This window comes from Neolamprologus brichardi, chromosome 1 (genome assembly GCF_056152115.1).
Source record: "Neolamprologus brichardi isolate AB-2024 chromosome 1, ASM5615211v1, whole genome shotgun sequence".
In the NCBI taxonomy this organism is placed as follows: Eukaryota; Metazoa; Chordata; class Actinopteri; order Cichliformes; family Cichlidae; genus Neolamprologus; species Neolamprologus brichardi.
Window position 1 is genome coordinate 41,437,812 of NC_142104.1, and position 23,395 is coordinate 41,461,206.

The window sequence follows — 23,395 nt, forward strand, 5'->3', positions numbered from 1 at the left end:
CGTTCCACTTCCTGTTTTATTGTGTTAGCCCATTTATCATTAGTTCATTATGTTCAGCTGTTCACTCACCTGTCTCTGATCACTCATCAGTCAGCCTGTGTATTTAAGTTCCTCAGTTCCAGCAGTCCATGGTCGTGTCATTGATGTTATGTTGTCGTTTCCGCCTGCGTTCAGTCAGCTAGCCATTCGTTCATTCATTCATTCAGTCAGTCAGTCGTCTGGCCAGCCCTTTCCTACTTCTGTTCTGTTTGTTCACTCCGTCGACAATAAACACCAACCTTCACCTACCTACCTGTGAGTCCAGCATTTGGGTCCTCCTTCTCTCATCCACGACACTAATCCTGACAATAATCATTAGAAATATATTTGTAGCTCCAACTATCACTTTAAATGCAATAAACCCAAATAGAGGCTGCCCCTTTACATCTTCCACCTCAAGCTCAGGAAAATGTCATCAAACTCAACTTTATTTGTTGATTCATTTATAGTTACTAAATGATGCAAACGACAAACACTGCTACCTTAGCACACTTGCCTTTTCCTCATTTGTAACTTTCTCTACGACCAAAAAAATATATAATAAAAGGAAGTACTTTGCAATATATAACACAGACATAGTCACCATGTCACCCACTGGAGTCTAATGGGTGATGTCATGGTGGCTACACTGAGGCTTCAGAACGCTAATGTCAGCATTTGGTTTTTGAAGCAAGAATTTGAATGAGAGGTTGGAGTGTTAAACTATCAGCTAATGCTAGTTAATGGTTGTTAGCTAAGTAAACACCTATTAAAATACTGGAAATTTATATTATTCGTCTGAGGGTGAGGCCTAAGAGAAATCTGTTGGCCAGAGATGTCCATGTCTACACTCCCACTAAGGTGGCAGCTCCCCAGACTTTAAGCAGACAACATGCAGAAAAGTTATTTGGTTTTGCTACAACCAGTGTTGGGCAAGTTACTTTGAAAAAGTAATTAATTATAGTTACTAGTTACTTCTTCAAAAAAGTAACTGAGTTACAAGATTCTAAAAGTAATTAATTACTTGAAAAGTAACTATTGCATTACTTAAAAAAAAAATGTTTAACCCTCTGGGGTTCAGGTTGTAATTGGCCATTTTTACTACTTTTGATTTTCCGTCTACATTTCACCTTTAAAAACGATTTCCTTTGCCTTGTTTGGTCTCATTCTTTTCAGCACAACCTCACGTGTCTGAATTTACAGTTATGTTTTCATTTTGACATACTGTATTAACACAATTGATCGAAAATCAGACAGAAAACATCAAATCTGTCACGGTCCTGGGTCAGTGACCCAGTGTTTTGAGTTTCTTGTGCCTCTGAGTTTTTTGTATTATGTTCTTAGTTCTCTTTGTTGTCCCAGCTTATTCTTTAGTGTCTTAGTTTGGTTTTCTTGTATTCTGTTTAGTTCTCTGAGTATTTAGTAGCTGCCCTCTGTGTCTCTTTGTTGTTGGTATTGTCTGTGTTTCTTAGTTGCTCTGTCTCCCCTAGTCTGGTTTGCGTCTTCCTGTTTTACTTTGAAGGTCTGTGTCTCATGTGAGTGTATCCTACTTTGCTCCCTTGTCTCGTCAGTTCTGATTTCTCCCAGCTGTGCTCTCCTTCTGTGTCTCATTCCCCTCGTTACTTCCCAGTGTATTTAAACCCTGTGTTTCTCTGAGTCAGTGTCGCGTCGTCCCTCTTGCTGTGTGGATCTCCCTGTGAGTTTTAGCTCCTTGTTTCCCAGTTTAGCTTAGTTTACTTTGAATGCTTGTTTTTCTGTGACCAGCAAATAAAGCTGTGGTTTTGAGTTCATCCCTTGAGTCTGAGTCCTGCACTTTGAGTCCTCATTTCCTGCCTGCCACACAGCGTTTCATGACAAAATCCGACCACAAACATGTTTAATGAATCATATTTCACAACTTTAAATGCAAATATAAATTGTCAATTTTAAAATCATATGCACAAGTTTTGCAAACAACAAATTTATTTGCAGCCTTTTACCTTTTTTTTAAAATAACCATTTCAAACTATTTACAGAACAATCAGCTGTTCTTCAATAAGATGTCACACAAATTATTTGTGCCACTCCAAAAAATAATTTCTGTTCACTATGAAGGAGAACATCACAGCCTGATACCTGCAGGTCTGACAGCAGCAGGTGTATCACTCCTGTTTGTATCTGGAGACAGCAGTCGCTTCATTGTTCTGACACACAACACAAAACTATACACAACACTACACACTAACTACACAAGACAACACATTAACTACACACTCCAAACACGCTAAACGTCACAAATCTCTCACATCTTAATAATGCTCTCTCTCTCTCGCCGTCACTCCTAAATCTTCCCCCTCTTCCTAAACAACCAAACGTCATGTTGCCATATCATTTTTGATTGGTCGACATGGTGCGTTTTTCTACCAACACGAATGGGCTGTTTTTTGTTTGCTCATAAGCAGAGAGTGCTCGCTGCGCTGTCCTTAGACGTTAAACGTGACGAAACTATTGAGGAAAAACGCTGCGTATATATTGTTTATCATGACTCTGGTTTTACGTGTCCTATCAACACAATTTAAAAACTGGTATATGTCACCTTGTTGCTTTGTCATCTTGAAGTGGTCATGTGATTGGCTTACCACGACAACTTTATTCTTCCTCAGCCAAACAGTAGCACTCATGCGATTGTTTTGCCCCCTTAGCTCCAGGTGTTGTGCCAAAAAGTGATCGTCTGCTAGAAAGTGATCGCCTCCTGCGGGAGTGCGCGCAGCTGCTTAAAGCTGTAGCGCCCAGATTACTTACAGCTACGACCGCACCGAATTTTCTTCTTAGTAACGATAACGGCGTTGTAACGATAGAAATAGTAATTAGTAAGATTACTCGTTACTGAAAAAAGGTAACAGTGGGTGATGAGCAGATCTGGAGAAGCACCCGTCCATTTCAGAGCCAGCAAATTCATACCTACAGCTTATTAAGCTAACATGCATGTCTTCACACTGGAGTACGGGGACAGGAGAACAGGCAAACTGCTTAATGGCCCCCCCTGAAACACTGAAAGATGTAACATTATAGACATGCGACTTCCAGCTTCCTCTTATGTGTATGGAAACTGAATGTTGGACAAATATTTAGCATCAGTGACCACAAGTCACTATGGTAACTAATGCCATTTATGACTGCATTAGTTGCCATGGGCACAAAGTGAGAAAAACAGGATTACTGACTTAATTCACCTCAGAGATCTCTCCTTTTAATGATACATGTGAAAGTCAGTGTGCGTGTGTGTGTGTGTGTGTGTGTGTGTGTGTGTGTGTGTGTGTGTGTGTGTGTGTGCGTGTGTGTGTGTGTGTGTGTGTGTGTGTGTGTGTGTTGTTTATGATGCTTTCAGTGAGTCAGTGAGTGTGAAACTCCCCGAGTGCCAGGCGGATCCTTTGCAACTGTCATACCTTCATTTCCAATAATAAAATAACAGAACGTGCAATTTGATACAAAAGTCACTGATTGAGTGCAAAAAGCACATATTTTAAAACATCAATGTGCTGGTTCAGCATTAGCATCATCCTCAGAATTAACAGCTGTGTTACAGCAGTGCAAGTGGCAGCTCATGAAAAAGAAGTCCTAATCTGGCGTATATAAATAAAAACTGCAATTACACCTAGAAACCCCCCCAGCATAGTTCAGATAAATATTTATTCATTTCTACACTCAGGTGGAGAATTTCCAAGAGCAGCTGCTTTTGTGAAGCTGCTATCAGAGCCTGTTTTGACATGTTTTTCAGTGCAGCACTGTTAAACCTCAACTGTCACTATAATGCCTGAATTATACTTCAGTGTGAAAGATTTAGTAAGGTGGAGGATTCTAATTTCAGTATGATGCACAGAAATAAACCAGCAATCCTTAGATTTCTCTACGACGTTGACGTCTCATGTGGCTTAGTGACCTGCCAGCCAATTGGTTAACAGTATTGTGTTGCTGTGGTAAATTTTTTCCCACCTTAAAGAATATCAAACATATATAACAATGTGACACAAAAGGTATCAATCATTAGTCTACGCTTCTTCAAATTTAATAATTAATTTGCGTTAAAAGTGAAATCTAAGTTTTGATATTGAAAGAAAATAAAGAAAGAAACTAGATATACTTTTTTTATGTCCGATACCGATATCATAAATTTGGATATCGGCCGATACCGATATAAATCCGATATAGTGTTTTTTAATCAATAAAACTGTTTTTTTAATATCTTGCTGCTTTCTGTATAAGTTCATACTCAAGTTTAAATAAACAACAACACTAAAGCTATTCTGTTATACCTGTATGCAAAAAATACACTGCACCCAAAATATTTCATAGTTCAGCAAAACTGATCAATCTAATAAACTTAAACCTACTCCATCCTCCCTATTCTGGTATTTTAAAGAGTACTTAGCAGAAATATTAAGCAACCTAACTAATAGGGTTGCAAACTCCCAGCAAAAAATAAATAAATAAATAGGGAACCACCCTCCACCTCATGATGCTTAATCGACGTAATCAACTTTAATTTGATGCAGTGTGGAAAAAATGCACAGAAATAAATTATTTTTCAAGAATAATTAAATAGATTCAACATCTTTCTTCAACAGACTTGCAGACTGCACAGATGGTACCTTCCCAAAGGAAAAAGTACTATAGCTTACTAGGGTATATTAGACTTAACAGTTACTATATACAGTAATGGACTTCTATACATTTTACATCAGATTAAAACTTTGGTTGTAAGATTCAGATAATTATTTATTAAAAGCTCGACATTTTAAATGAGAATAAGAAAGAAAAGTATGTCTTTGTGCCCCCTTTTCCCTGTTCATGCCCTATCGGCCCCCCTGGCTAAACTTTGCTAGATCCGCCCCTGCACAGTTACCAGCCGTCAGCTGCGTAGAAAAAGATCCTGGTGTAGAAATAATATTAAATAAATTCTAACAACAGCTTAAACGTGCTGCTGTTGTTCAGCTGCTGGTTTCCTCTTTCTGGTGAAAAGTGGGCCAAAAACAAACAAGAGAGACGGACTCGCGACAGAAAAGCCGATCAGCTGATCATTGATCAGTTTCATGACTGAAGTAGCAGCAAGAAGAGGCAGTCGCTCCATATATCTGTTGTTAAGCTTAACGTGGGAATGCTTTACAAACATTCAGAGATGAACTTACACACTTGCTTTACTTCTCTCTGGGAAAACTTCCTCGGAGATGAAATGCTGGTTTGGTAGCCAGGCTACAAATACACACAGCTGCTCTATCACGTGACCATACTGCTGCGACGTGCTACGGTTATGAGCCAAGTTACGCCGTGTCGCAAGTTTTGTGAGGTGCTTTTTTGATATTTAATGGATCGATTACATTTTTTATTTCTCTCCGATATCCGATCCAGTAATTTACGTCAGTATCGGACCGATACCGATACGTAATATCGGATCAGTCCATCTCTAAAAGAAACCAAACACTTTTTCAAATGAATACAACTTTTGTCCCTGATTTAGCTCCACGTGATACAGCATCTTAATGAGCATCACTCAAAAATCATGCAGTAATCATTTACCAGGAAGCTGTCCATTTAAACCTCATATCCTGAATGTGATCAAGACCGAGGAAGTATTAATAAACAGTGCACTCATGTCCATGGAAACAAAGTTACTCAGTACTTTGAATAATAAGAGAATATGAGAGCAGGGCCTGTACTAATCATTTTATTATTAGTGTGTTTCTGAGTCTCTACTTATGCCTCAATCAATATTAATTTTAGTTGGGCACACGTTTAAAGATATGTAACTATGGGAAAGGTAGTGCCTTAGAATGAAAACAGCATTTAGTGTCAGATCAGGCTTTTGTGGAGGACAATGAGGATACAAATGTCCCCCTGTGACAGACATGAGAGGAATTAACTTATCTGAGAGACGGCTGGAGGACGGAGACGGGACGGACACATCAGCTTTGATCCTGAGTGACACAAAGCTACAAACAATACTGTGCATTCATAAATTTAGATTGTCCTTATATGTCCCAGGTACACAGAGGATATATAACATTTGCACCAGCATTAAAACATTAGAGTGTGTGAGTGCAGCTGCAGATGCACACAATCTCTTTCTTGTTTTATTTTCTGTCTTTATGAACAGCAAAGTGATTTTGAGCCACAATTTAAAACCACAAAATAACTTCTTTTTATTGGACCTTGAAAAGCAAATGTCCAAGTTTTTCAAAATAATGGTCTTGTTCGATCAATTCTCTATGGTTAACTGTAATACCAGCTTGACTTTGCCTTGATAATCTGTCACTTCATTCCCTGAATACTCAATCACAGGGAGAGAAGAAGAAATGTGGGAGACAGTCGTGACAGAGGCAAGGCCATTGCTCTCATTAGATCTTCTCCTCAGACAGACTTTGTCTGCAGCAACATTTCACAAAGATCAGAACACGCTCAAGCAGCAACAACCACAGCTTGAGGCTGAAGCTAATGCAGCCTTTGTCAACGTTGCGCCGAATGATTCCCAGTCAACTTCTTTTGATAAACTAATCTGAGGCAACATGTTTGATGATAGATTGTTACACCATTCTAATTAATCAAATCCTGCTTTATAAATGTCACTGAAACATATCGCTGCATGATGTTGCAAACACATATTGTGTCAAATTGGTTTGCAAAGTCTGGCTAACCTCAGCAGTGCAGCAACAGCTCCTCTGGTTTCTTCCTCGGAGCCACAAAATATTGTTACACCTGGCTTTGCTTCAAAAAGAAAAAAAAAAACTTGAATCACTACTACAGTGCATTTGGGGCACTTCATTTATTATATGAATTATAAATAAATGTCATGGCCTGAGGTAAACTTTCCCTAAAATATAAGATCCGTTCTGATCACTGTCCACAAACTCAGTGTAGGCAGGACACAAATTCAAACAGCTCAACTTATATCAGGTGTGATGGTTCAGCTGATAATAGTAATAATAATAATAATAATAATAATACATTTTATTTGAAAGCGCCTTTCAAAACACTCAAGGTCACTGTACACAGTAGAATAAAAGCAACATAAAAGCACAAGACATAAACAAATAAAATAGCAGAGTGGAAAGGTTATGTGGGATTAGCTATTTTGTACAAGTTGGTTTTGAGTTTGGACTTAAAGAGAGAGAAGGAAGAGATGTTTCTTAAATCAGGAGGTCGGGAATTCCAGAGTCGTGGAGCAGAGCAGCTGAAAGCTCCCCATGGTTGCAAGACGGGGGGAAGGGACGGAGAGTGAAAGGGAAGAAGAAGATCTGAGACAACGAGATGGGGAGGTGATCTTAACCAGATCAGAGAGATATGGAGGAGAGAGATGATGAATAGCCTTAAATGTGAGCAAGAGTATCTTGAAATTGATGCGATATTTGACCGGGAGACAATGAAGCTGCTGCAAGGCAGGAGTGATGTGGTGGACAGAAGGGTCCTGGAGATGATACGGGCAGCAGAGTTCTGGACGTGTTGGAGCTTGTGGATGGATTTTTGAGTAAGACCAAAAAGAAGTGACTTACAATAATCAATCCGGGAAGTAACAAGGCTATGGACAAGAATGGCAGTGGCATGTGGGGTGAGAAAAGGACGGAGACGATTAATGTTGCGTAATTGAAAATATGCAGACAGAGTAATATTATTAATGTGTGAGTTGAAAGATAAAGTACTGTTGAGGATGACACCCAAACTTTACACAGAGGAAGAAACGAAGACCGGTGAGTTATCGATAGTAATAGAGAAACTGTTGGTTCTGGATAATGTTGATTTGGTGCCGACCAAAAGGAGCTCGGATTTATTACTATTGAGTTTGAGAAAATTAGAAGAGAACCATGAATTTAGTTCAGCTAAACAGAGGGATGGATGGGGGAAGAGCAGAATCAGGTTTAGTGGACAGATAAAGCTGGGTGTCATCGGCATAACAGTGAAAATGGATATTGTATTTACAGAAAATATGTCCAAGTGGTAGAAGGTAGATAATGAAAAGAAGGGGCCCCAGGACAGATCCCTGGGGCACGCCAGTGGTCAGAGGGAAGGGCTGAGAAGTAAAGGATTTGAGTTGAATGAACTGAGTGCGATCAGACAGGTATGATTTAAACCAGGCTAGTGGAGTATGGGAGAGACCGATGGAGGCTAGCCTACTGAGAAGAATGGAGTGAGAAATAGTGTCGAAAGCAGCGCTCAGATCGAGGAGAATAAGAATGGAAAGTAAACCGGAGTCAGCTGCCATAAGAAGATCATTGGTTATTTTTATAAGTGCTGTTTCAGTGCTATGGGAGGGGCGAAAACCAGACTGGAACTGTTCATACATATTATTATTAGTTAAATGTGAGTGGAGTTGTGTGGCAACTATTTTCTCAAGAATTTTTGAAAGGACTGGTAGATTGGAAATAGGCCGAAAATTCTCAAAATTATTGGGATCTAGACCAGTTTTTTTTTCAATATTGGGGTAATGGCGGCAATTTTGAGGGAAACAGGAACAGTTCCAGTGGTAAGTGAAGAGCAGATGATAGCAGATATAACATGCCTTAACCAAAACTGTAGGAATGGGGTCTCGCTGACACGTAGAAGGTTTTGACTTACAGTTGAAATCTGAAATATCAGTAACCGAAGGGAGCTGGAAAGCAGAAAAACAGTGTGATGGGAGAGGAATTACACAGGAAGAGCTAAATGGAACCTCAGAAACCAGTTCTTGGTGTATTTTGTGAATTTTCTCAATGAAAAATAACATTAAAGAATCACAAAAGGAGGACGAGTAATGATGAGCAGGTAAAAAATCTGGTGACCTGAGAGAAGAGTTGAACAGTGAAAAGAGTATTTTGGTTGAGTCATCTTTTGAACAGATAATGGTGGAGTAGTAAGCAGATTTTGTTTGATTAATACACTCCTTATAATGCATGATATGATTATTGAACATTTCCTTGTGGATATTCACACCAGTTTTCTTATAAAGGCGTTAAAGGCGTTAAAGTCGTCGTCCTTTTGCTTTCAGGAGCCTGAGTTCAGCTGTAAAACAGGGTGCTGACTGAGAGAATGATACAGATTTGGGGCAACAGAGTTTAGAATACTATTGAGACTAGAGTTATAATAGGAAACTAAGTGCTCTTGGGTAAGCAGGTTATGAAAATGCAAATGACTAGAGAAAGCAAAAGAAAGAGTATCAGGATTGATTTTCTTAATATTCCAAAAAGAAATGGTACAAAGGTTCTTGGTTATAGAAAAGGTCATTTTGATATTGAAAGAAAGAAGCAAGTGGTCAGAAATTAGCAGTTCATCAGCTCTGCAATTAAAAGGAGTAAGTCCAGAGCAACAAACTAGGTCCAAAGTATGGCCCTTAGTATGAGTTGGAAAGTTTATGTGTTGTTTAAAGCCAAAACTATCGAGGTAGGATGAGAAGTCTTTGGTGAGTGGATGATCACTGTTATCCATATGAATATTAAAGTCTCCCAGGAGTATTATATTAGGGGAAACAGTAGTTATGTGAGTCAGGAGATCAACAACCTACCTCTCTGTAACTCTGCAGATCAGATATAATGCGCCCTGTTAAAGTCGCTTTAGCACATCTCTTGCGAGCCACTTTGCAGCCCTCGTCCACCTCAGCTGCCACAGATGCCTGCTCTGCTCTGCGCTACAGCCACAACCACGTGGATGGTGGGAACTAAATATAAATGACGACAGATGGATATATCACTCTACTTTTCAGTACAGAGTTCTTGACCGACTCTCTGTGGTCCCCCCAGAAGCATACAGATTATTACAATTATAATGGTTCCATGGAAATCATGTATCTACTTTTAGTGAAACTACCTGCAAAAACGACCTGTGCATATTCATTCACCGCGGTGTTTAAGTACATCTCAGTGGGGTTATTGCAGAGGGACAAATGCACAACAGTGCATAACTGTACTTAGGCGCCATGTAAATGACAGGTGTGGTGTGTTAAGGGTTAAACATAAATCATATTGAATGTGTGGTAAACTCCACTTGCTGCCTTAAATGTGAGTCCGGATGCATAAATTATGATCCCTGCTCTAATTTTGGAAAGCATACATTACATAAAATAGTTATACTGGTAAATTAATGTTTAATCCAGTTACAGGAAGAAATACTCACTCAAGCGTATACTGCTTATTAGGTCAGCAAGTAACCTTTATTTATTCTAAGGTTGGAGGAGAAAACTGGCAATTAATTCAAAGAGACGCATAAGGGGACCAAAAAAAAGAGCTTTTTAAATTTGTCACCCACTTAAAAGTCTTTGTGCTTTAATTGTGCTTTTTTACTTTGACTGACAGACTCACACTCTGCTGTGTGTTCTGATATTGCTGCAACCTTTAGTGCATTTGTGGTGTTATTACACGACACTGGTTTTGTTCACCAAATGGTAAATGGCCTGTATTTGTATAGCGCTTTTACTAGTCCCCCCTAGGGACCCCAAAGCGTTTTACACACCCAGTCCACCCATTCACACACACATTCATACACTGGTGGAGGCAAGCTACAGTTGTAGCCGCAGCTGCCCTGGGGCGCACTGACAGAAGCGAGGCTGCCATATCGCACCATCGGCCCTTCTGGCCAACACCAGTAGGTGAAGTGTCTTGCCCAAGGACGCAACTCGGAGAGAGCCCCGGCTCCGAGAAAATCCGAGAAAATGCAAAAGCTCGTCTTTCCATGGGCACCACATAAAGAAACCCAACAACCAAGCAGTGCAACTGAGTCACCACAGTGAGCTGGGGCTCGAACCAGCAACCTTCCGATTACAAGGCGAACCCCCAACTCTTGAGCCACGATAGACCAAGCGTCTAATATGCAGAGACTGTACAGGTGGTTGAAGAAAGAGGAGGAGGATTGCAAAAGCATGAAATACAACTCTGAAAGCAAGCTCGTAAAGGTATCCACTTCCTATTTATGCCTCTCTTAGTACCACTTTTATTCTTAGTTTCTTTTGTTAGCAGGACGGACACCGCTGATGCACGATGGGCTTAAAGCCCCAATCACACAGTGCATTGAGTCCAGTGGGAAACCCCTTGACGACTACCGGTTTTGCGGGTTTTGCAAGTGGTTCCTGGCAGTTGGAAAAAGTTATATGTTAATGCACTAATAGAAGTGTGAACACTGCAGCATAACCTGGAAACAGAAACCTTTTGCCATCAAAGTAAAAGTTGGGTCTTACCGCTGAAACCAACACATTTCAAAAGATGCCATTTACTTTGCTTCATCGGGTGATGGCCTCCAGCTCGCACTGGAACGGTTCGCAGCCGAGTGTGAAGCAGCAGGAATGAGGATCACTACCTCCAAATCTGAGGCCATGGTTCTCAGCCGGAAAAGGGTGGAGTACCCACTCCGGGTTGGGGATGAGTTCCTGCCCCAAGTGGAGGAGTTCAAGTATCTCGGGGTCTTGTTCGCGAGTGATGTGAGAAGAGAGCCGGAGATCAACAGACGGATTGGTGCTGCGGCTGCAGTGATGCGGACACTGCACCGGTCCGTCGTGGTGAAGAGGGAGCTGAGTGTAAAAGCGAAGCTCTCAATTTACCGGTCGATCTACGTCCCTACCCTCACCTATGGCCACGAGCTGTGGGTAGTGACCGAAAGAACGAGATCGCGGATACAAGCGGCGGAAATGAGCTTCCTCCGAAGGGTGGCTGGCCTCTCCCTTAGAGATAGGGTGAGAAGTTCAGCCATCCGGGAGGGGCTCAGAGTAGAGCCGCTGCTGCTCCACATCGAAAGGAGCCAGCTGAGGTGGTCGGGCATCTGACAAGGATGCCTCCTGGGCGCCTTCTGGGTGAGGTGTTCTGGGCATGTCCCACCGGGAGGAGGCCCCGGGGCAGACCCAGGACACGCTGGAGAGATTATATCTCTCAGCTGGCCTGGGAACGCCTTGGTGTTCCCCCGGTCAAGCTGGAGGAGGTAGCTGGGGAGAGGGAGGTCTGGGCTTCTCTGCTTAGGCTGCTGCCCCTGCGACCCGGCCCCGGATAAAGCGGAAGAAGATGGATGGATGGATGCTTGCAATCTAAGATTTACGCACATTCACACTCTGATGAATGCATCGGGAGTAACACAGGGTTCGGTATCTTCCCCACGGATACTTTGGCATGTAGAGTGGAGCAGGCAAGGATTGAACCACCAATCTAGTAGATAACCTGCTCGACCTCCAGACCTGCAGCCACCCCTCAAGTGTTTGCAAACAAGCAGCCATTTTCTATGTAAGCTACAAGGAACCGTGGCAGTCTGTTAGTGACCAAACCAAACACAAGCAGGTTTATGGTGTAAAATCCTTTTTGCATGCCAGCAACATACAGTTGCCAACAGATTGGGGAACACAATCACTCTGTAGCTCTGTGTGACCGATGCCTTACCAGATACAGAACAACTATAGAAACCAGAATGCAGTCTGGTTATTTTGAGAATCAATGATGTTCTATCAGAACAAGAAAGGCAAGTAGTGCTTGTCTTTATATAAAAATATATAAAAATATAACTTTTCAATGTGTTATATTTTTAACAATGAGCTAGTGTTATTTTAACACTGCACAGAGTTAAAGATTAAAACTGAGTAACACTGACCAGTGTCAAAAATATTCTACACTGGTGTTAAGTGTTAAAAAATTAACACCGAATAGTGTTGGCAGTATTTTACACTAGCCCTGGTGTTTAAAAATTCAACTCTGAATAGTGTTAATTTTCTAACACTAACACTAGTGTCAGTCAAATCATTAATACCATCAGATTACAATAAACTCCCATTAATCTCTGATATCTCTACTGCTACAATTAACCCCCAACATCTACCCATTACAAAGAAATAGAAGACATTAACGTTCCAAAATACTTTGTATTCAGATACACCACAAGTAAACAAGTTATACAAAATTACAGTATGGGACAATGTACATTTTGTCAACAGTACCATTTGAAAATTGCCTATCATAAGGTCTATAGTACACCAGATTGTCAGGGTTCCTGGGTCATCGACCCAGTGCTTTCAGTTTTTGTTTGTGTTCAGTTTATTTTGCCACTGCCTGTTTCACTTCCTGTTTGTTCCTGTGTCAGCTCGTCTCGTGCCATTAGCCAGATTATGTTCAGCTGTGTACTCACCGGTCTCTCATTATCATCCTCATCAGTCTGTGTATTTAAGTCTTCTGTTTCTACTCGTTCTTGGTCGTGTCATTGAGGTTATGTTGTTGTTTCCGCCTGTGTTCGGTCAGCCAGTCAGTCAGTCCGTCCTTCATTCATTCAGTCAGTCGTCCAGCCAGCCAGCCATGTCCTTCCTCTGTTCTGTGTGTTCACTCCATCGACAATAAATCACCCAGCTTCACCTACCTGCGAGTCCTGCGTTTGGGTTCCTTCTTCCTCGCCTCCACTCCGCGACCCCTGACAGAATGACACGACCCGTGCCACGAAGACACGATTGGGACCCAGCGGACCCGGACCTCTACGAGCGGCAGGTGGCAGCGCTTTCCCGTTGGGCAGAGGTGGTCAGGGGAAAACAGCGGCTCTTCGCGGAGAGAGAGCACGTCTTCGAGGGGACTCGCCTGGCTCTGGGCGGGCCTCGGAGACGCCGCGTTCCCCCACCTGCGGCCTCACCTGCCCCGGAGCATTTGCCGCGGAGAGCGGACGTTTCATGCCGCGTTTCGGCCGCTCCCTCTCTCGCCGCTCCGCTCCTCATTCACACACCCGCCGCCTCATTCGCCGGACCTCCACCTTCGCCAAGGCACCACGGCTACGCCTCCCACCTCAGCTCCATGGAGGCTACCGCGCCAGAGGCTCAGCTGTTTACCCGCGCCGGGTGCGCCGCTTCCTCTTCCCGGAGAAAGCGGCGCACACGCCACCATAATATGGACTATTTTCAACAACTCCCGGTGGTGAGTTCCACTAACTGTTTTCCACATCCGTCATCTGATTGTTCTCATAAAACACATAACAGATCCACCACCGATCCATGGGGAGTTTCCCTCCTAGAGGATGTAGACTGGGAAGATTTTTTCTGCGCTGCTCCCACAAAGACTGTAAATCGTGGTGGCAGAAAAAACAGACCAAACCCTGATAAACCTGCCAGTAGCACACACCCGGTCACCATTTCCACACCCGTCACTCAGCCATTCCCCACCAGCATGGCAGCCCAGATCTGGCCTTCCTCTTCAGCCATTTCACCTCCTCAGATGTCTAGGGCCCGGCCTACACCCACACCGGTGCCAGCTCCCAGGCGGAAGGCAGCTGTGACGCAGTCTACCTCCACATCCGCTCTTGTTTCCCGGGTGGGGGTGACTGGTGCCCAGCCACCTCCCGTGCCTGTCCCAGCGCCCAGGCTGAGGGCAGCCTCAACCCAGCCTGACCTCCCTGGAGGCTTGGAAGAGCTAACCGGTTCACCTACTACTTCACCTCTTCATCCACCTCCTGATCCAACCTTTCACGCCCTCGCGCTGTCACTGGTTAGGCTAGCTGAGGTGTCCCCTGCTCAGGCACCAGCCTTATTAGCCCAGGCTGCAATCTTATCCCCCTCGGTAACTCTGTCATTAGCTCAGCCATCAGCATCGCCAACCTCTGTTCATCCCTTAGCTTCCCCACTCCAGTCAGTTCCCTCACCTGCTGTTCAGCTTCCACTCCAGTCAGTTCCCTCACCTGCTGTTCAGCTTCCACTCCAGTCAGTTCCCTCACCTGCTGTTCAGCTTCCACTCCAGTCAGTTCCCTCACCTGCTCTTCAGCCTTCACTCCAGTCTCCTCCTGTCCTCCAGTCCCCTGTAGTCCAGTCTCCTCCTGTCCTCCAGTCCCCTGTAGTCCAGTCTCCTCCCGTCCTCCGGTCTGTCCAGTCTGTAGTCCAGTCAGTCCAGTCGCCTCCCGTCCGGTCAGTCCAGTCGCCTCCCATCCGGTCAGTCCAGTCGCCTCCCGTCCAGTCAATTCAGTCCCCGGACCTGCAGCCACAGCACCCAGAGCCAGCTGTGAGCCCTCCTGCTTGCCAGCCAGGGGCCTCCGCGCCCGCTGGCCCGGCCGCTCTCCAGCCAGGGGCCTCCGCGCCCGCTAGCCCGGCCGCTCTCCAGCCAGGGGCCTCCGCGCCCGCTGGCCCGGCCGCTCTCCAGCCAGGGGCCTCCGCGCCCGCTGGCCCAGCCGCTCTCCAGCCATGGGCCTCCGCGCCCGCTGGCCCGGCCTGTCTCCAGCCAGGGGCCTCCGCGCCCGCTGGCCCGGCCTGTCTCCAGCCAGGGGCCTCCGCGCCCGCTGGCCCGGCCTGTCTCCAGCCAGGGGCCTCCGCGCCCGCTGGACCTGCCTGTCTCCAGCCAGGGGCTTCCGCGCCCGCTGGCCCGAAAGCTGTGGCTCCGTCACCCCCGGCTCCCGTGCCGTCGCCTGGTCCAGCCTCAGCCTCAGACTCAGCTTCTGCTTCGCCTGGGCCAGACTCAGCCTCATCTTCGGCGTCTGCTTCGCCTGGTCCAGACTCAGCCTCAGCTTCGGCGTCTGCTTCGCCTGGTCCAGCCTCAGCCTCAGACTCGGCGTCTGCCTCGCCTGGTCCAGCCTCAGCCTCAGACTCGGCTTCAGCTTCGCCTGGTCCAGCCTCAGCCTCAGACTCGGCTTCAGCTTCGCCTGGTCCAGACTCAGCCTCAGCTTCGGCGTCTGCTTCGCCTGGTCCAGCCTCAGCCTCAGACTCGGCTTCAGCTTCGCCTGGTCCAGCCTCAGCCTCAGACTCGGCTTCAGCTTCGCCTGGTCCAGCCTCAGCCTCAGACTCGGCTTCAGCTTCGCCTGGTCAGGCCTCAGCTTCGGCTTCCGCTTCGCCTGGGCCAGCCTCGGCCCCGGCGTCAGCCTCTGCTTCGCCTGGTCCTGCGGCTGCCGCACCGTCGCCCCAGCCACGCTCTGGACGTCATCGCCGGCGCGGCCGCCCACCGGACCTGCTCAGCGGCCGCCGCCGCCTTCCTCGCGGCCGCCCACCGGACCAGCTCAGCGGCCGCCGCCGCCTTCCTCGTGGCCGCCCACCGGACCAGCTCAGCGGCCGCCGCCGCCTTCCTCGCGGCCGCCGCCGCCTTCCTCGCGGCCGCCCACCGGACCTGCTCAGCGGCCGCCGCCGTCTTCCTCGCGGCCGCCCACCTGAACTGTCTCGTCTCGGCCGCCGGCCACGCGGCCGCCCACCTGAACTGTCTCGTCTCGGCCGCCGGCCACGCGGCCGCCCACCTGAACTGTTTCTGTTTTGGACTCCGTCCCTCCGTCCTGGGCCCCCTCCGCCCGCCCTTTTCTGGTTTTTCTTTCTTTTTGGCCGTCGGGTGCCGGCCTTTGGAGGGGGGGGTACTGTCAGGGTTCCTGGGTCATCGACCCAGTGCTTTCAGTTTTTGTTCGTGTTCAGTTTATTTTGCCACTGCCTTTTTCACTTCCTGTTTGTTCCTGTGTCAGCTCGTCTCGTGCCATTAGCCAGATTATGTTCAGCTGTGTACTCACCGGTCTCTCATTATCATCCTCATCAGTCTGTGTATTTAAGTCTTCTGTTTCTACTCGTTCTTGGTCGTGTCATTGAGGTTATGTTGTTGTTTCCGCCTGTGTTCGGTCAGCCAGTCAGTCAGTCCGTCCTTCATTCATTCAGTCAGTCGTCCAGCCAGCCATGTCCTTCCTCTGTTCTGTGTGTTCACTCCATCGACAATAAATCACCCAGCTTCACCTACCTGCGAGTCCTGCGTTTGGGTTCCTTCTTCCTCGCCTCCACTCCGCGACCCCTGACACAGATCATCTACAGAGATCAGTCCAAAGACATCTAATCCATCCTCAATAACAAATGCATTTAAGTGGTCATTGAAATATACTGTTGAGACCTTACAAGTTAGAAGATAAGCATTTAAAAATCTCTAACAATTATCTCATTTTCAACACCAGAACAAACATACATCCCAACTTGATATTCTGTACCATAACTTTTGACCCAGGAAGTTGTAGAAACACCAGAAGAAACGTCAAACATTTTATTCAGTGCTTCACTGCCTTTTAAGCTGCTGGCCAAGACTTCATTAATGGGGCCAAACTGTAATCTTTTAAAATAAAAATTTTCAAAATGAAAGGCTAATTGATTCTGATGTTTTTTCACTAGTGTTTTTGTGATATTTTTAAAGTTCTTTACAGAAGAAGTTCTTTTGAAGAACTTGTGCTTTGCTTCAAATCTCATGCACCACATATGTATGAGTGGCCCGATTTTTCTAATGCAGCGTGGGTAATGGATCATTAGGTGGTGCTTTGGAATCAAATTCCGTTCTGGAAAGAGAGATTTGAAAGCCTTGTGATGATCGGCAATCAGATGTTTCAAATAGCAAGTCATGCCATGAGTTATAATGGGTGAAAAAACAATGTTCACAATTTGAACTAACAAAAGTAGCAAGTTCCAATGGCCATCATTTCTGCAAACGATATCTCCAAAAATCAATGGGTTATTCCGCAATAGACACCATGACTGCACAGCATTAAGCCCAAGATCTTTGCTGTTGTCATCCAGTTTTAGCCCACCTGGCCTGTTCCTTCTCTGAAATATCCATAGTTAAAGCTTATAATTCTCTGTGACAGTGAATTCAAGGATATCAAAGAGGTCTTAATCAAGTACTGAAACACAAGCTTTAACTCATACTGCACCACTCCCTCTAGTAGATCATGCATTATGTCTACAGCATAGTTGTCTGAAATATGGAACAGCCGAAGTGAATTGAGTAGACAAAGATTTCTTTTTACACCAAATGTTGAGACCAAATCAGGATTTTGTTGAATGGCACCACAGTGTTTGTAATGAAGTTCTTTGGAACGCAGTGTTAAGCCTACATGATCTTCACTAAAAACTGACTGCAACTCTGTCTTATCAGTTAAACAAAATCTACAACAATAGTTTGCACTAAATGATTCAACAAAACCAAAAATACTATGTAAAGTTGTCACCTGTAATCTGAAAACGCGAACCTCTCACAGGTGTGGCTGAAAAGGGCACTTGCATTCCTTCAGTCTCTAAAATCTTTAGATCATCAACAAGTGGCTTTAGGATAGGATCAAACCCATATTTTTTTAAGTCTTCTGAATGAAAAAGGGCTACAAGATGAATGTTCATCAACACAGAATTTAACTCTGGTGGCAAATTTCTCAAAACAAAATAAATACAACCAAGTTTGTGCACTCCCTTTTTGAGCCTAAAGGATTAGCAGTTTCAAAATCATCATAGTAGAGCTGGATCTGGAGAGCATGTTCTTGTTGTGAGAATAAACGGTGATTTTTGAAGTAGGAGCCGTCATTTAAATCTCTGTAAAATCCCTCCATGTTTAGTTTTGTTTTTTGGAAACTGCTACAAAGTTCACTGTTTCGAAACATAGATGAAAGGGATCCCATGATAGGAACGTACATGAATTTATCATTGACAGGAACTTGCCTGTATGTCCCTGTTGTTCTATCTTTGCGTACATCAAAACACACTCCAAGAACATGCTCTATGGGTTCAACTATTTTCCATTTTTGCTCAAAATGTCTTACCCTTTTAGATTCTGTGTTAAGACATGAAAATGGATTTTCAAGCTGATCAAATCAATCCTCAACTTTTTCTAAGGTTTCTCTTGATGTATCAGTTGACAACAGATTGTTTTGCATGTGCATGGATGTCATTAACCAGTTCTTCCAACACTGCACAGTACTTTCAGGAACTCCTGATGATTGTACTTGAGCAATAACAGAGCTGCACTTGTTCAGTATTTGCCTTTTTTCAACTGGAACCTGTGTAGTTATTGTCATGGGATGAGCCACATTTACAGGCTGTGAAACAGAGGTTCCATCGGTAGGTACAGGCTCAAAATTGTTGATGACCTCAGAGTGAACACAGTCTCCATGTGCTCGGAATAAGTGCCGCTTGTAACCAGAGTACGTGCGAAAGATAAATGAACATCCAGACTCTCCACAGGTCAAACGTAAAAACCTTCCTGGGTACAAACCATGCTGGAACTTCAAATGTCTAAATAACACAGACCAACTTGTGTGGTGCATCTTGCAAATGTAACACATGAACATTTCCAGTCAAAGTGCTGAATAGTGGATATCTTTAAACTGTACAGTGAAGACTTCCTCTTGTTTCACTGACCCGAGGACTGTCCTTCATGCTGCCAAACTCAATGCCATACACGGTGGTCTGGATGAATGTGTAGAAGTTGTCCAATGCCTTATCAAAGGACACGGCAAATAAAAAATGTGCCTTGGAAAGTTTTTCCTTGTCAAAACCTGCATCTCCCATCTGTGTCACACAGGGAATGACCTTTTGATCTAGGACAATGTAGAAACTTTGGATGATGTTCTTTCTTTCTCCAACACACAGGACGAATGGCTGAGTGGGGCCAGCCTTAAGAAAAGCCTCCGTGCTACCTCCCACCTGAGGGAGAGAAAGAAACCAAGTGATTCACATTCAACAAAATTGATAATCTGATGTTGAGGCATTTATGATTTATGAGAAATTATGACAATATTAAAATGTTTCACTCCGCGCGCACAATTATTTTTGTTTCAATGTGTACAACCACGATAAGGTTGCGATTCTCCTCCGTGAATCGCAACCTTATCGTGGTGGAGGGGTTTGTGTGTCCCAGGGATCCCAGGGGCTATGTTGTCTGGGGGCTTTTGCCCCCTGGTAGGGTCTCCCATGGCAAATTGGTCCTGGGTGAGGGACCAGACAAAGAGCGATTCAGAAGACCCCTATGAAAAAAACACAGAGGGAACAGTTTACCCTGCCCGGGATAGGGTTACCGGGGCCCCGCCCTGGAGCCAGGCCCGGGGAGGGTGCCCGAGGGCGAGCGTCTGGTGGCCGGGCCTTAGTCCATGGGGCCCAGCCGGGCACAGCCCGAAGAGGAGACATGGGCCCATCCTCCCGCAGGCCCACCACCCGCAGGAGGCGCCATAGGGGTCGGGTGCATTGTGTGCCGGGTGGCGGCCAGGAGCGGAGGCCCTGGCGGACTGACCCCCGGCTGCCAAGACTGGCAATAGGGACATGGAATGTCACCTCTCTGGTGGGGAAGGAGCCTGAGTTAGTGCGTGAGGTTGAGAGGTACCGGCTAGATATAGTCGGGCTCACCTCTACGCACGGCTTGGGCTCTGGAACCAGTCTCCTGGAGAGGGGCTGGACTCTGTCTCAGTCTGGAGTTGCCCCTGGTGAGAGGCGGCGGGCTGGGGTGGGTATTCTAATATCCCCTCGGCTTGCTGCCGGTACGTTGGGGTTTTTCCCGGTGGACAAGAGGGTTTGTTCCCTGCGCCTTAGGGTCGGGGAACGGGTCCTGACTGTCATCTGCGCTTATGCGCCGAGTGGCAGTTCGGAGTACCCAGCCTTCTTAGAGTCCCTGGGGGGGGTGCTGGAAGGTGCTCCACCTGGAGACTCTGTTGTCCTGCTGGGAGACTTCAATGCTCACGTGGGTAACGACAGCGAGACCTGGAGGGGCGTGATTGGGAGGAACGGCCTCCCTGATCTGAACCCGAGCGGTGCTTTGTTATTGGACTTCTGTGCTAATCACAGTTTGGCCATAACGAACACCTTGTTCGAACATAAGAGTGTCCATAAGTGCACGTGGCACCAGGACGCTCTAGGCCGTAGGTCGATGATCGATTTTGTAATCGTATCACCAGACCTGCGACCATATGTTCTGGACACTCGGGTAAAGAGAGGGGCTGAGCTGTCAACTGATCACCACCTGGTGGTGAGTTGGATCAGGTGGCGGGGGAGGACGCTGGACAGACCTGGTGCACCTAAACGCGTAGTGAGGGTGTGCTGGGAACGACTAGCAGAGGCCCCAGTCCGCGAGATCTTCAACGCACACCTCCGGCAGAGCTTCAACAGCATTCCGAGGGAGGCGGGGGACATTGAGTCCGAATGGACCATGTTCAGCGCCTCCATTGCCGAAGCTGCTGCATTGAGCTGCGGCCGCAAGGTGGTTGGTGCCTGCCGTGGTGGTAATCCCCGAACCAAATGGTGGACACCAGAGGTGAAGGGAGCCACCAGGCTGAAGAAGGAGTCCTATCGGGCTTGGTTAGCCTGTGGGACTCCGGAGGCAGCCGACAGGTATCGACAGGCCAAGCGGAATGCGGCTCGGGCAGTGGCTGAAGCAAAAACTCGGGTGTGGGAGGAGTTCGGAGAGGCCATGGAAAAAGACTTTCGGACTGCCTCGAAGAGGTTCTGGCAAACCGTCAGGCGTCTCAGGAGGGGAAAGCGGTGCTCTACCTGCACTGTGTATAGTGCTGGCGGAGCGCTGCTGACGTCGACTGAGAAAATTGTCAGGCGGTGGAAGGAATACTTCGAGGACCTCCTTAATCCCACTGACGCGTCTTCCAAGGAGGAAGCAGAGTCTGGGGATGAGGGGAATGACCCGCCAATTTCTGGGGGCGAGGTCACTGAGGCAGTTAAACAACTCCTTGGTGGCAGAGCCCCTGGTGTTGATGAGGTCCGCCCCGAGTTCCTGAAGGCTCTGGACGTTGTAGGGCTGTCCTGGCTGACACGCCTCTGCAATGTTGCGTGGAGATCAGGGGCAGTACCCGTGGATTGGCAGACCGGGGTGGTGGTCCCCATCTGTAAGAAGGGGGACCGGAGGGTGTGTTCCAACTACAGGGGGATCACACTCCTCAGCCTCCCCGGGAAAGTCTATGCCAGGGTGCTGGAAAGGAGAGTTCGTCCGCTAGTCGAACCTCTGATGCAGGAGGAACAATGCGGTTTTCGTCCTGGTCGCGGAACACTGGACCAGCTCTTCATCCTCTCGAGGATACTTGAGGGGGCATGGGAGTTTGCCCAACCAGTCTACATGTGTTTTGTGGACTTGGAGAAGGCATTCGACCGTGTCCCTCGGGGTGTCCTGTGGGAGGTGTTGCGGGAGTATGGGGTGTCTGGCCCATTGCTACGGGCCATTCGATCCCTATACAACCGTTGCAAGAGCTTGGTTCGCATTGCCGGCAATAAGTCGGACTCGTTCCCGGTGGGTGATGGGCTCCGCCAGGGCTGCCCTTTGTCACCGGTTCTGTTCATAATTTTTATGGACAGGATTTCTAGGCGCAGCCAAGTGGCGGAGGGCTTTCGCTTTGGTGGCTTCAGGATCTCATCTCTGATTTTTGCGGATGATGTGGTTCTGTTGGCTTCATCGGGTGAGGGCCTCCAGCTCGCACTGGAGCGGTTCGCAGCCGAGTGTGAAGCAGCGGGAATGAGGATCAGCACCTCCAAATCTGAGGCCATGGTTCTCAGCCGGAAAAGGGTGGAGTGCCCACTCCGGGTCGGGGATGAGGTCCTGCCCCAAGTGGAGGAGTTCAAGTATCTCGGGGTCTTGTTCGCGAGTGATGGGAGAAGGGAGCCGGAGATCGACAGACGGATTGGGGCTGCAGCTGCAGTAATGCAGACGCTGCACCGGTCCGTCGTGGTGAAGAGGGAGCTGAGTGTAAAAGCGAAGCTCTCAATTTACCGGTCGATCTACGTCCCTACCCTCACCTATGGCCACGAGCTGTGGGTAGTGACCGAAAGGACGAGATCGCGGATACAAGCGGCGGAAATGAGCTTCCTCCGAAGGGTGGCTGGCATCTCCCTTAGAGATAGGGTGAGAAGTTCGGCCATCCGGGAGGGGCTCAGAGTAGAGCCGCTGCTTCTCCACATCGAAAGGAGCCAGCTGAGGTGGTTTGGGCATCTGGTAAGGATGCCCCCTGGGCGCCTCCTGGGTGAGGTGTTCCAGGCATGTCCCACCGGGAGGAGGCCCCGGGGCAGACCCAGGACACGCTGGAGAGATTATATCTCTCGGCTGGCCTGGGAACGCCTTGGTGTTCCCCCGGATGAGCTGGAGGAGGTGGCTGGGGAGAGGGAGGTCTGGGCCTCTTTGCTTAGGCTGCTGCCCCCGCGACCCGGCCACGGATAAAGCGGATGAAGATGGATGGATGGATGGATGGATGTGTACATTTAGTTTTAATAGAAACAATGACATGTCCGTCCTGCAACACCAAGCCTGTCTGGGATAGATACATCTGCTGCAGGTTGCGTCACCTTGCCATCTTAAAATATCAGCCCTTGATAATTTGCATCTGTTCTCATCAAAAGAGAAATACACAATTCTAAAAAGCATACCTTGATGAATTTCATTAGGTGGTGAGCAGCATCTGATGTGCTAATCCTTGAAGACGTCCTTCCCTTAGATGTTGGAGGTAACACGTGAAGCAGCAAAAGATGGCAGCCGCCTCGCAGTCCCAAACTACAGAATAGGAATTAAGATCATCACAATTACTGTCATTTAAAGGGCCCCAGCAGCCATTTTTTCCACGTTATGTAATACCATGATGACATTTTAGACACCTGATAATTTTTCAAATAAGGCAGTTTACCAGCGCCTTGGTATAAAAATTCATTTCTAGAGACTTAAAATCTTTTGGCCACCAAGTGAAGTACATATCGAGT